The sequence below is a fragment of the Marmota monax genome, unplaced genomic scaffold, assembly GCF_021218885.2.
Source record: "Marmota monax isolate L192 unplaced genomic scaffold, Marmota_monax_Labrador192_F-V1.1 WCK01_AAM20220418_F8-fsc00057, whole genome shotgun sequence".
Classification (NCBI taxonomy): domain Eukaryota; kingdom Metazoa; phylum Chordata; class Mammalia; order Rodentia; family Sciuridae; genus Marmota; species Marmota monax.
Window position 1 is genome coordinate 11,309,166 of NW_026693933.1, and position 12,395 is coordinate 11,321,560.

Sequence of the window (12,395 nt, forward strand, 5' to 3'; positions counted from 1 at the left end):
TCCTGCGAATCTCAGAAAGCTAACAGATCCCAGTCCCCTGTAAAAGGAAAACATTGGAATTATATTTGAATTGACTTCTGATTTCACGAGGACTTTTCCCCATTTTGATAGATGTGAAATGTCAATCGTGTCTTCTCTGGATATGCTGGTTTACAAGTCTCTGGGGATGTTTAAATGCCCCTGTGTAACCTCAGGATATTGGGCAGGGTCTGATATAGCTAAGAACTGGACCCCATTTCTTTTGTGAGAAAACTGTGATGTTGTCCCCCAGGCCTTGGACCAGTGGACCTCAACCCTCCCTATTCCCAGCCTTATCCCATTGTGGGGCTCCTCAGCCAACACAACCAGCACCCAACACAATCAGGACATTGTGCACTTGAGAGACTGGGAAACAAGGGGGCAGGAATTAATACATGTTGATTGTCTCTACAGCACAGGCCAGTGCTAGGAGCTTCCTCTTCATTTCATTCTAACCATAAACCCTATGCATCCAGTTTTACAGATAAAAACACTAAGTTTGCCATGCATGGTGGTGCACACCTGTAACCCCAGCTGTTTGGGAGGCTGAGGCAGGAGGACCATGAGTTTAAAGCCAGCCTCAGCAGCTTAGCAAAGCCCTAAGCAACTCAGCAAGATCCTGCCTGGAAATAAAATTCAAAATAGGGGTGGAGATATGGTTCAGTGACCAAATGCCCCTGAGTTCAATCCCCTGTACCTTAAAAAAAAAAGAAAAAAGAAAACCACTACGGTTCAAAGAGGTGGTAATTTTGCCTGTGGTCTATGTGGCTAAAAGGGCCAGAGTAGAATTTAATTTTAGGGTTTTTTGAATTCAAAAACCATTGCTCTTTCTCAACCTGATGCTCCAAAGAAGTTTCTGCTCACTTATTAGCCAGTGCCAAGCCCACAGCCAGGGACAATATACAGTCAGCACATAGGCTCATCTAGAAAGTGGTCACCATATAGAAATGGGTTGTGGGATGTTTGAGCCCATACCTGTTGCAGGCAGCACTGGCCTTGACACATCTTTCTCAATAACTGAAAGAATATGCAAATAAAGATCAGAAAAAGTCTAGGTGACTAGAACAACACGCCTGATCAACATAATCTAATTTTCATATTTAAAATGCCCTACCTAACATCTGGAAAATGCACACACACTCTTTCCAAGTACATACCAGACATTTACCAAAATAAACCACAAACTAGTCTATAAAGTAAGTCTCAACAAATTTTATATTGAAAATCAGAATATCTTCTTTAATCATTGAATGAGAAATCCATACCAGAAAGATAAGTAGGAAGTCATCAATGTTTAGAGATTAAACAATTCATATTTAAATAACCCACAGGTCTTCAAAGAAATCAAAATTGAAATTAGAAAATGTTCTGGACAAGGGAAAATGCAACACATCAAAACTTGTGAATGCAGCTATAGCTGTGCTTAAAGGGACACAAACAAAACTAAATGTAGATATTCAAATAAAATGAATACATTAAATAAATACATTTTTAAAGAAAAATGATTAAAGATTAATGATACGTTTCCATCTAAGAAGCTTGGGAGAGGGAGCAGCAAGTTAAAACCAAGAAAAATCAAAGGATAACAATAATAATGTTAAGCACAGGAAGCACAAAAGCTATGAAATATACAATAAACATGCAGTGGAAAGAAATCAACAAATCCAAACATTGGTAGTTTGAAAAGATTAATAAAATTAATGAATCACAAGTAACCAATTCTCAGGATGAAAAACAAGACACCACTTCACATTCTATAGGCATTAAAAAAGATAATAAGAGAATAGTATGAAGAACTATATAGAAATAAATTTGAAATCTTAAATGAAATGAACAAATTCCAGAAAAATACTATTTACAAAAATTGGAGAAGAAACAGAAAAAATTGAATACTCTTAGATTTATCAAAATACCAAATTTGCCAGCATCTTGATCTTGGACTGCTGGCCTCCAGAACCGTAAGAAAATAAATTTCTGTTGTTTAAGCCATCCATTCTGTGGTATTTTGTTATGGCAGCTGAAGCAGACTAAGACAGACACTAACAGAGGTAAAATTAAGATAAAATCACAGTCAATGCTAAGTATTGAGGAGGATAGGAAGCAACTGGAACTCTCATGCATTTGGGGTGGGACTGTAAATCAATACAACTATATTGAAAAAATTGTTTACTAGTATCTGCTAGAGCTAAACATATGCCTACCCTATGATCTAAAAATTTCCCTCCTGGGCATATTAATAAAGAGAAAAGAACCTGTGTGTTCAAAGATAGCTACAAGAATATTCTTAGTACTTTAATGTGTAATAGGCCCAAAGTGGAAATAACCCAAATTTCTATAAGAAACAGAATGGTTAAATAAATTGTGAACACTTAACAATGTGCATGATCCTCAAAGACATAGCATAGAGAGAGAGGAACCAACCAGGAAAGAGACACAGCGTATGGTGTTATTTATAGAGGTTTAAAAACAGGCAAATGGTCTATGGTGACAGTTTGGAATAATGGCTATCTTAGGTGAGGATGCACATTTAGACAGGGCTTGAGTGAACTCTGGAATGCCCGACATATTGTAATCTTGATGTGAGCCATGGTTCCATGAGTGTCTTGTCTCTATATAACAAAATTTGTTAAGTAAGTTGCACACAAGATTTGTGAACTTTATATGAACTATGAAAAGTCAAAAGTATATCTTGATGACTAGAAATCAAAATGATTAAAATTTTCTTTTAGGAATTTGTCTCCATTTTGGCTTGGACAACATTGAGAAGAATCCAGTAGATACTAGGAATGCTGTCTATCAAAACTGTTATGGACCACCTCCTGCAAAAATGAATATATCCAATGGACTCCTTCTTCCTTGAAATTTATAGCTTGTTTGTGAACACTGACTATACATTTCTAGTTCTCCACTTGACTCTATGCTGTGAAGACTGTCAGAGCTTCTGTTTCACTTTATCCAAGAAGACCAGAGATGTGGTTTTATGAATCCAAAATGCAAGACATTTCCTTACAGCAAAGAACATACTTTTACATGGCTGCTAGATTCCTGTAGTTGCTTAAGTCTCTGTGGAAATTTTGTTCTTTTCATTATTTGTTCATTTTGACCACTGTGAAAAGCAGCCGTATCTCAAAATAGCAACCTTGGCTGCAGACAGAGAGGGGCAGACCTGATTATATACATGTGTCCTCTGAATGTGGGGACACAAATCTGTAGAGTTCTGAATAGAATTATATATTCCTTCCTAAAAAGATACTGAAAGGTAACTTTACTTCCCTTAGGAAAAAAAGTGAATGTAATAGGAATAGAACTACATCAATTTTGTTAAAAAGAAACAGATTTTCTATGAAAATATGGATTTTATATACAACTTGACATTTGAAGACAGATACTTTTATCAAAGAGGCGGTTTAAAAAAAACAGTCAGTGCTGTATGATTGTGGCTGTCAAATTCTCAACTAAAAATAGCTAAAGCAAAATAAAAGGGGCAATCAGGAAGGTAGTGGGGTGGCTCCCAGAAATGGAGCTAATGTGGCCATCACAAAAAGGAGCTGAACACTTGGATACTTAATGTTCCCTTGTGGGAACATTTTTTTTTCCTTTGTGGGCCATCTACACCACAGGGAGCATGGCCAAAGACATCCCTAGCTTGCAACTTTCTGACCATCCCCATCCCCACCAGAATCCCCTTCTGATGCTCTTAGGAAAATCATTGATTCTCTTGGCTGGTGCAACCATCCTGCCCATGACTGTAGCTCATGGATCAGGGATCAGTGTTGAGAGCCACAGCCGAGTTGGGATGGCGCCTAGCATTTTGCCAGTACTTTTGAGTTCTCCCGGAGTTCCCATTGAGTTCCGGTTGAGCTCTCGCGGGGATTCCTGGAGAGTTTGCGTTGGTTGGTGAAGTTCTGGTGGAGGGAGTTCCTGTTGGTGTGTGGTGTGTCCCGGAGAAGGCCGCGTGGATGGCGTCGTTCCTGCTTAAGTGGCTCCTGATTTGTGCCCAGCCAGACTGCGGCAGATCAGGGCAGACAAAAGCAATCTATGATCTATGCACAGCAGACGAGTTCTCCTCAAAAAGAAGGCTGCACAGTCTAATTAACTTCAACAGCCCATTTACTCACTTCTCCAGACATCCGAAACCATACAGTCCTCTTCAATTCCTAGAAGGGGTGCTGGCTTTCCACCTTCCATCCTCTGCCTCTGAGACAGCCGTTCCCATTGGCTGTCATCACTCTCAGCCAGGCCTGGGCTGATCACAGCACAAACACAGGAAGGCTTAGAACAACTGAAAAGACTGGCAGGAGACAAGACCATGCAAAACATTTTGAAATTTTAAAACAAGTAGCTTACAGACACTTCCGATTTCTTATGTTTTGATACACTTCAACATCCTTAAATAGTATTGATCAGATCTCTATAAAATACATACTTAGACCCACGTGCTTGCCATTCCCACAAGGCAGAGCAATCACCACTGTTGGTCTTATGCAACTTGGAGAATGAAGATCCACATGGAACAACTAAGGGAAGCTGTCCTGGTGAGAAACCATGACACCCAGAGCCAAGAGCAAAGGGTTCTTGTCTCAAGTAACTGGATGATTTTGAATGATTTGCTTTATTCCTCTGGGTACATTTGTTTTACTTGAAAAAAACAAAAAAGAGGAAATTGGATTATATCAGGGGATGGCAAACTAAATTTCATCCAGCCTTTTGTTTGGGGGCTTTTGGTTTTGTTTTACTTTCTGGTACCAAGGATTGAACCCACGGAGTCTCTATCACTGAGCTACATCCCAGCCCTTTTTATATTTTATTTTGAGACAGGGTCTCACTAAGTTCCCAGGTGGCCTCAAACTTGCAAACCTCTTGCCTTCGCTCCCTGAGTCTCTGGGATTACAGGCATACACTATATCACACCTGGTCCACCATCTTGTTTTATAAAGTTTCATTGGGATAGAGCCACACCCACCCCTTTAAATATCTTTTATGCCTAATTTTCTGCTATAACAGGAGAACTGAGTGGTTGCAACAAAGACTGTATGGACTGCAAAGTCTTAAGTATTTACTCTCTGGCCCTTTATGGAAAGTTCGCCAAGCTCCGATCTAAATAAGCCATTTTTCCCTTGAACATATTTCAAGAATAAGTTGTGTTTTATCCGAATTATCCAGATAATTGCCACATCTCTGGTTTTCTTCACCTATGCTGGCTGTTTAACCCAAGCCACATGGACCTGTGTCTGCACAGACAGAGACCAGCAGGAAACAAACCAGTAATTGGGCCTACCATATTACTCACATTATCCCCAGAGCAATTGCATTACTCATAGGAATATTCCAAACACTTGTCTCACATTTCCCTGTCCATTTCTCTCTGATCATAGAAACAGACAAGGCTGATTTAAGAAGTGATGTCTATTAAGCACAAAGTGACATGGATGCATGACCATCACTGAATTCTACATGATAACATTATCTAGGGCAACACACAAAGGAAAACTATTTGGGAATTTGAATTTTCTTTTCTTTTTCCTATTGAAATAACTAAATTATAGTTAAAATGCCTCATAATTTATAGTGTGTGTAATATTGTAGGAAAAGGCCACAATTGTACTAATAAAACACTATATTCACGTTTTTGTTTTTGTTTTTGTTTTTGAGTTTTCCTCTGTTAGTGCATAAAAATTTGTCCTCTGCACCTCTGAAAAATGTTCTGTGTAACATCATAATAGCATACTGGGAAGAACCAGAAAGGGTAAGCAGGAGACCTCACACACACACACACACACAGATACACACATGTGTGCACACATGCGCATTCCTGACGGAAAGAAATCCAAAAGCAGTAACCAACCCCAAAATGCCAGGAAGTAGGGTTATAAATTTAACACAAACAGCTCCCTCTTCAAATTCCCAGTCCGTTTATCAAATTTTAAAAACGAAATGACAAGTTAAGATTATTAGTCAAAATATATAAATAAATCACCTTGCATGTTATTCCCAAGGTCTGTGAATGATTTCACAGTGGTTAGTTGTAATAAGTGACTATTCAGGAACCTGGGCTCAGCAGTGAGCCTGCTCCAGGTGAGGTTGGAAGCTGGCCAGTCCTCAGACTGCACACAAGCTACAGGCCTGCACACGGGGCCTATGAGGAGTGCTTGCTGAGCTTCCTTTCACCAGGCAGAACTTACATCTTAGCCATTGCTTGGTCTTCGATCCCCTCCACTCAATTCCATTGTTTATAGAAAGAACTTTTTTTTTTTTTAGACATTCCAAAAAGCAAAGATTAAGTCAACTCACCATAAATTCCTCCTGCTAGAAACCATCTCATGGAAAAACGTTTTTTTGAAAATACAGTTTGTCAAATGCTTTGGGTTTAATGAAATGCCACGATCCGAGAGTCATAAATTATCTGCTGGAACAGGAGGACTTGTGGAGAGTGAGGAACGTCAGAGCTCTGTGTTCAAGACGGATTGCTGGAAAATTCTCCATCTTAAAAAAATCGGTCCTGTTTTAACCTGTTTAGATTTGTGCAACAGGCTTTGTTAACAACCCTTATGTGACTGCTGCATGCCAAATGTCAACAGGAAAACAAGAAGAAAAAGTGCTTTGAGCATATTCCCCTCAGTTGGCCCAGAGCCAGGTCTGTTGCACAGGCCCCCTGCCCTGTGGCATTATTCTGTCACTGCCTCTCATAGCATTGGTGGTGTTGGAACAAAGCCAGCTGTCTTCCTTTTCAAACCAATTTGTCCAATTGCATGGATTATTGTGTTAGGTAATCTGTCACTTCTTGAAAAGACCAATTTTCAATGTCCTTTCCTTCACATGACACTTTCTGAGCATTTGAAGGCATTTTGGCGATACCATCCCATGCCTGACTCACCTCAGAATAAGCCATCCTTTCTTGTACCTTCTTGGCTAAACAACAAAAGTGTTTTCAAATGTAGAGCTGTAGAAACCTAAATTTTTTAGATAATTCATGCAATACCTATAAACATGGAAGCTGAGCTATGCCAACAGAGGAAAGTAATCTTGATTCATGTCTAAAACTCCCCTGTGGCTCAATTATGTGAAAGTTCCTGTGGAGTCAGGCCTCTCGTTGGGATTCCCCTGTTTTCCAAACACTTTGTGAACACAGTTAGACCTAGGAATAAGAATGTTCTTTTTTAAGAAACAATTTGGGTGTGCCCTCAGAAGAAAATGCAGGCTATTTTCAAGAAAGACAATTACTATGTTGAGAACTGAGTCCTAGTCTCAGACAGTTTCTCTAATTCAAGACACACACAATGGTACTCCCCAAGACTATGTTGAAAAACAGCAAGATTTCCTAATATACGATGTATGGATCTGTTTGCAATTGCATTTCTATGCATGTAACCAAAACCTGACTAGCAGTTATATCAAACAGGATTTATTTCTCAAACACAGCAAGGTGTCCTGAGGTGTCTGGTCCAGGCAGGTGCAGCAGTTCCACAGCAGGAGCCAGGTCCTCACCTCCTCCCTTTGCGACATCATCCTCAGGCTTCTTACCTCATGGTCACAAGATGGCGCACCCCACCCCCACCCCACTCCATCCAGACTGTCCTCCATCCAAAACTGAAAGAAAGGGGGAAAGGAAGAAGTTGACACCAGATTATATCAGAAAAGCAAAGTCTTCCCCAAAACATCTTCAGCAAATTTCAACTGTTGTCTCACTGGAGAAGGTGGGATATGCAGTGCTATGGATGGGTGTATTGCCATCCCAATGGGCGTGGGATTCTCTCAGCAAGAATACAAGGGTTACTGGGAAGGTTTCTGGCAGGATCCACCATAGTGCATAAGAAGTCACAAATCTTTACCTAGAGAGAATCACACCAGGCTACAGTGAAAGAGGCTGTCTTCTCTAAGACTCTGGTAAGGACCAGAGGCATTTGCTCCCAAAGAGGGACAATTTTGAACTAAATTCCTAGGGGGTGAAGTCCTGAGTTAACTATCATGCTTTATGTAACGTGGGCAATTATGGGATCAAGAAGTGGTTGCTACGAATGCTAGAAGCAAGTGGCTTCATGATTTTCTCTTACCAGATTGACTATAAAATATAAACCACACACATAGCTATTAAAAAAAAAAAAACTCCTCAAAACACTCTTCATCACTTTCCCATTAAAATTATCAGCTTGCAAAATTTTATGGAAAAAGACAACTTCCTGGTTCAATATATTGCAAAAAGTATTCCCTGCAGAAGCAAAAGGAAAATGAGGGGGGGTATGAGGGGGTAGCAAAATGTTTATAAAACAGAAGATTAACGGGGTGATTATTCACTTTAACAAATATGTTTCCCTTAAGATGATGATTTTGAAAAGCAAGATTCCCCAATAAATGTACAAGAGCTCAATTTATATGCCTTTTTACTGGAACAAGTCTAAGTGCAACAAAATGTAACCTGATGCTTACATTTCAGAAAGGCTTCCCTCAAGGTTGGCAAAATGTTGGTAAATTGTTAAATCAGGATAAGAGATATAGTCTGTTTTCTTCTTTTGTTTTGGGCTTGAAATTTTATATAATTAAATATTTGCCTCCAGAAAACTAGAAGAAGAGTTTTAGTTTTCTCTAGAAAATCATTTGAAAAGGAAAGATTAGTATCCCATCTTCTGATTTACAGGGCAGAACACTTCATAAAGAACATATCCAGATAAACAGGAAAATTAGAATGGGGACTCATTAATTCAAAAAAAAATCAGTTTTCAAATTCAGCAAAGGGTTTCTGCTGTGGGGAATGAACATTTTTTCCAAGAATATTTAAAAATATAAGAATGGGTGTCTGTGGTTGGAGATGTCATTATTTGACATGGGGAAAGAATCTCATGGAAAAATCTTGTCACCAGAGGGTTCCTCTCCATCTTTCAGCTAGACCATAGCACAAGAGGCTAAAAGTCCCTGGCAAATGCTGTGCTCCTTTCTACAATGTCTCTTTGTGATAATAAAAGGTAGCAGGGATTCCCCCTCTCATTCTTCTAGAATTAACTCTTCAGAGGCATGCCTTGGCTTATACCCACAGACTTTTGCAAATAAACCATACTTTGTATCTATTACTGTGCTCAAGAACATTTCTTATCTTTGCTTTATCAATGTATCCAGCATTGGATTTTAAAACATTTATGTACCTTCCAATTACTTCTCTCCACACTACCACGCTTTAGTTACATATATATTATTGTGTGAATTCCTGAGATGAAATTATCTCCACAGTCTGCCCTGAGAGTTCCCTTTGTTTTAAAGCATTCTTTTACTTACCTTTTGTCCTCCCAAAATTTCAATATGACTGTTTCCTTAAGTTCAATTATTACTTGCAAGACACAACAAATGCTTTTATATTTATTAACTTACTTGTTTGTAATACAAATCAACTTATTTTCATTTTCCAGATTATACACAGAAACTAGATGTCCCTCCAAAATATGCCATACCCTACACTTAGACCATTTCTAATTTTCAATTTTCAAATAATAAGTGTATGACAAACAACCAAAGAGAATGTATTTGCAAAGTAAAACAAGTCAGTAACATTTCTAAGTGAATTACTCTCTTTGAATAGAGGGACCAAGATGATTTTTAATCGTAGCAATTTTTCTCTTGAAAGTTCTATTTGGAGCACTATAAAAACACTTCAGTTTTATAAGTATTGTATGAGGCCAAAATCATATTGACAAATGAAAATAAAGTGTTAGCTTAAAAATAGAGCCGTGTCCATCAAGATAGTTTGCAAAGCCAAACATACCCACAGGCAGCAGCAATTTTTGTATATATTACCAAACTTGTGATGGAAAAAAAATGTTATATTGCTTAGTTTGGGGTAACTATTCTTGTCCCTATATGTATGAAATGTAAATAAAATACATATGGTTAGGGCCAATTCTGCCCTGTTGAAGATAAAAGCGCCAAAAATGAAAACGTTGGCAGTTCTCTGTACACCACCAGAGTGGTATAATTTGTACCATATTTTGCCACGTCAGAGGGAATGGAGACCCCTGGGGCTTTTGGAACCTGTGATGAAGGTGATATTGGGGGAAGGGGGAGTGAGCAAAATCTCACCAAAATAAAGACGCTTTAGGTTGCCAGGCTGGTACAGTATTGTAAATCCATAAAAACTTGTTTCAAAAACAAATTTTCACAACTATAAAGCACAATAGCTCTTAAAGCCACAGGCTTCCTGGCTTATAGTCCTGCAGTTTGAGTAAATCCTCCAGGGTCTCCAGTAAGTAGTAGCCCTGTTTAAAGGAAGTCTCCAGTGTTAACAACCTATTTTTACATTTTAAAAAAAATTACTTGATGGCCACCAAAGAGGATTTTATAGAAAATACTCTTTGTTTTAGGAATGTCCTCCTTTATTAAAAGTTTTATGAGAAAGAAAAGGAAAGATCTACAACAAGGCACGTGTAATAGAAATGAGCTGCAGAAATACCCAAGAGAAAGACTCATGCCATCTGGAGTTCATGGAAAGAGGGCTTGTCTTCACTAGGGTGAGGTTAGTACCTCAATTTCCTACCATCAGGACACTCTTGCTGAAGAATAAGTGTTAGCTCTTGCCTTAGGCCCCAGTGAAAGCTCCGTGGAGTCAAGTTTACAAACCAGACACACTTGGGCCCTGCAGAGCAGTGCTTGAATCCATGCCAACATGGTATCGACGCCTCTTTGATGTACAGTGACTCTGGGTACAACCTGAGCACCTTGGAATAATGTGCTTGAAAACAGGCCAAATGCATTCCCAAGAATGTCTTTAGGAAACTCTGAAGAAGGTGGGTATGGCAAGGTGAAGCTAGAACAATCTTAGGGAAGCCATACTCTGACAATGCTTATACACAATAGGTCAGGTCATTGGTCCAATAACACACGTCCCCCAAAATTCACTAGGTGTCAGATTCACAAGACTGGAAGGCGCCAAAGGAAGTCACACAGCCCATCTCCTCTAGCAGGATGTGAGAAGAGTTGTTACCATTTTTTTTTTTAACATCACCTGTCACTCATGTGGGGACTGTAGGTAAGTTAGTTACTTTATTTTGTGTACATGAGTTTTTTTGTTTTGCTTCGTTTCCTTCTCATTTTTCTCCAGCCCTCTTTGCATGAGTTTTGTGAGAGGCTAGGCACCATGGGTATCAGTCTACAAAGCCAACACAGGAAGGAGCCCTTAGGAGATTTCAGAACTCAGTCCAGTTAGCTGCTTCCCCATAAAATTAATGGGCATTTGAAAGCTCACGTAAAAATGAGAGTTCAGGAGAAAGGCTATGAAACTTGGGAGTGAGGATGAAGTTCAAATCCTGCATTTGCTCATTCATAAAGTTTCAGCCACTAAATTCTCTTGTACAGACCTGTCTTACTTCTTCTTTATCATATCGCATCTTCAGGTCTCTTTGGCTGCTACTGAAAGCATCATTGTGCTTAGAAATAGATTTCTTTGTAACCTGTAGACCGTCCATACAACAGGAAGTGTTGGCTGGGTCTACCTCATTGTCTCCTGGCATGTGAACTGGCTCTAAGTCAGTGACAGAACACGGTTCAGCAGAAACTGATTTACTGAAAATTAACTGCTCCATGATCCACTTACCTAAATGCCCAATTCACTGAATTTTACAAACTTACTGACTGATGAAAATCTAGTTTCTTCCAACTATTTATTGAGTTCATACAAGTTTGTGTTGGGAAGAATAGTTTTTATCCATTCTAGAAATAGGATTTCTTCAAGATTATTCCATAGTTAATTTTCCTTACAACCTAAGGAATATTCTATTAGTCAAAAGGAAAGACTCAAGGCAATTTTGTCCATTTATGAATGTACTTAATATCAAGAAAACATATTTTATTGTTAATAACCAAACTTTCATTATTTTACAAGGCAATGCATTAGTTTATACTTATTTCTCTTGTACAACCCATATAATTTCATATTCTTTGATTAATATTCTGTCTTGTTCCAAGTTCAACTCAAGACTCTGCTACTTGGTCTCTGGGCAGCCCTGGCCAAGTTGCCTCATGTCTCTGTGCTTTATTTTCCTCAAGTAGAAAAACCTACTTCATAAAGCTTCTGAAAGGACTAATGTCATTTATTAATATATGTAAAGAGCTTAAAACAGCAACTGGTATATAGTAGGGACCAAATGAATATAAACCAGCATTATAGCTTTTTAAAAATGTTATACAAATGTTATATTTTGAGTTTCCTGCTATTCAAAATGCTTGGGATGACAAATGTCTCAGATTTTGAATTTGGGGGAATTTCGGAATTTTTGCATATATATATAATCAGATCTTTTGGGAATGGGACCCAAATCTCGACACAAAAATCACTTATTTCTTGTGTATCTTATACACATAGCCTGAAGGTGATTGTATATGATTTTCTTAATTGCCAA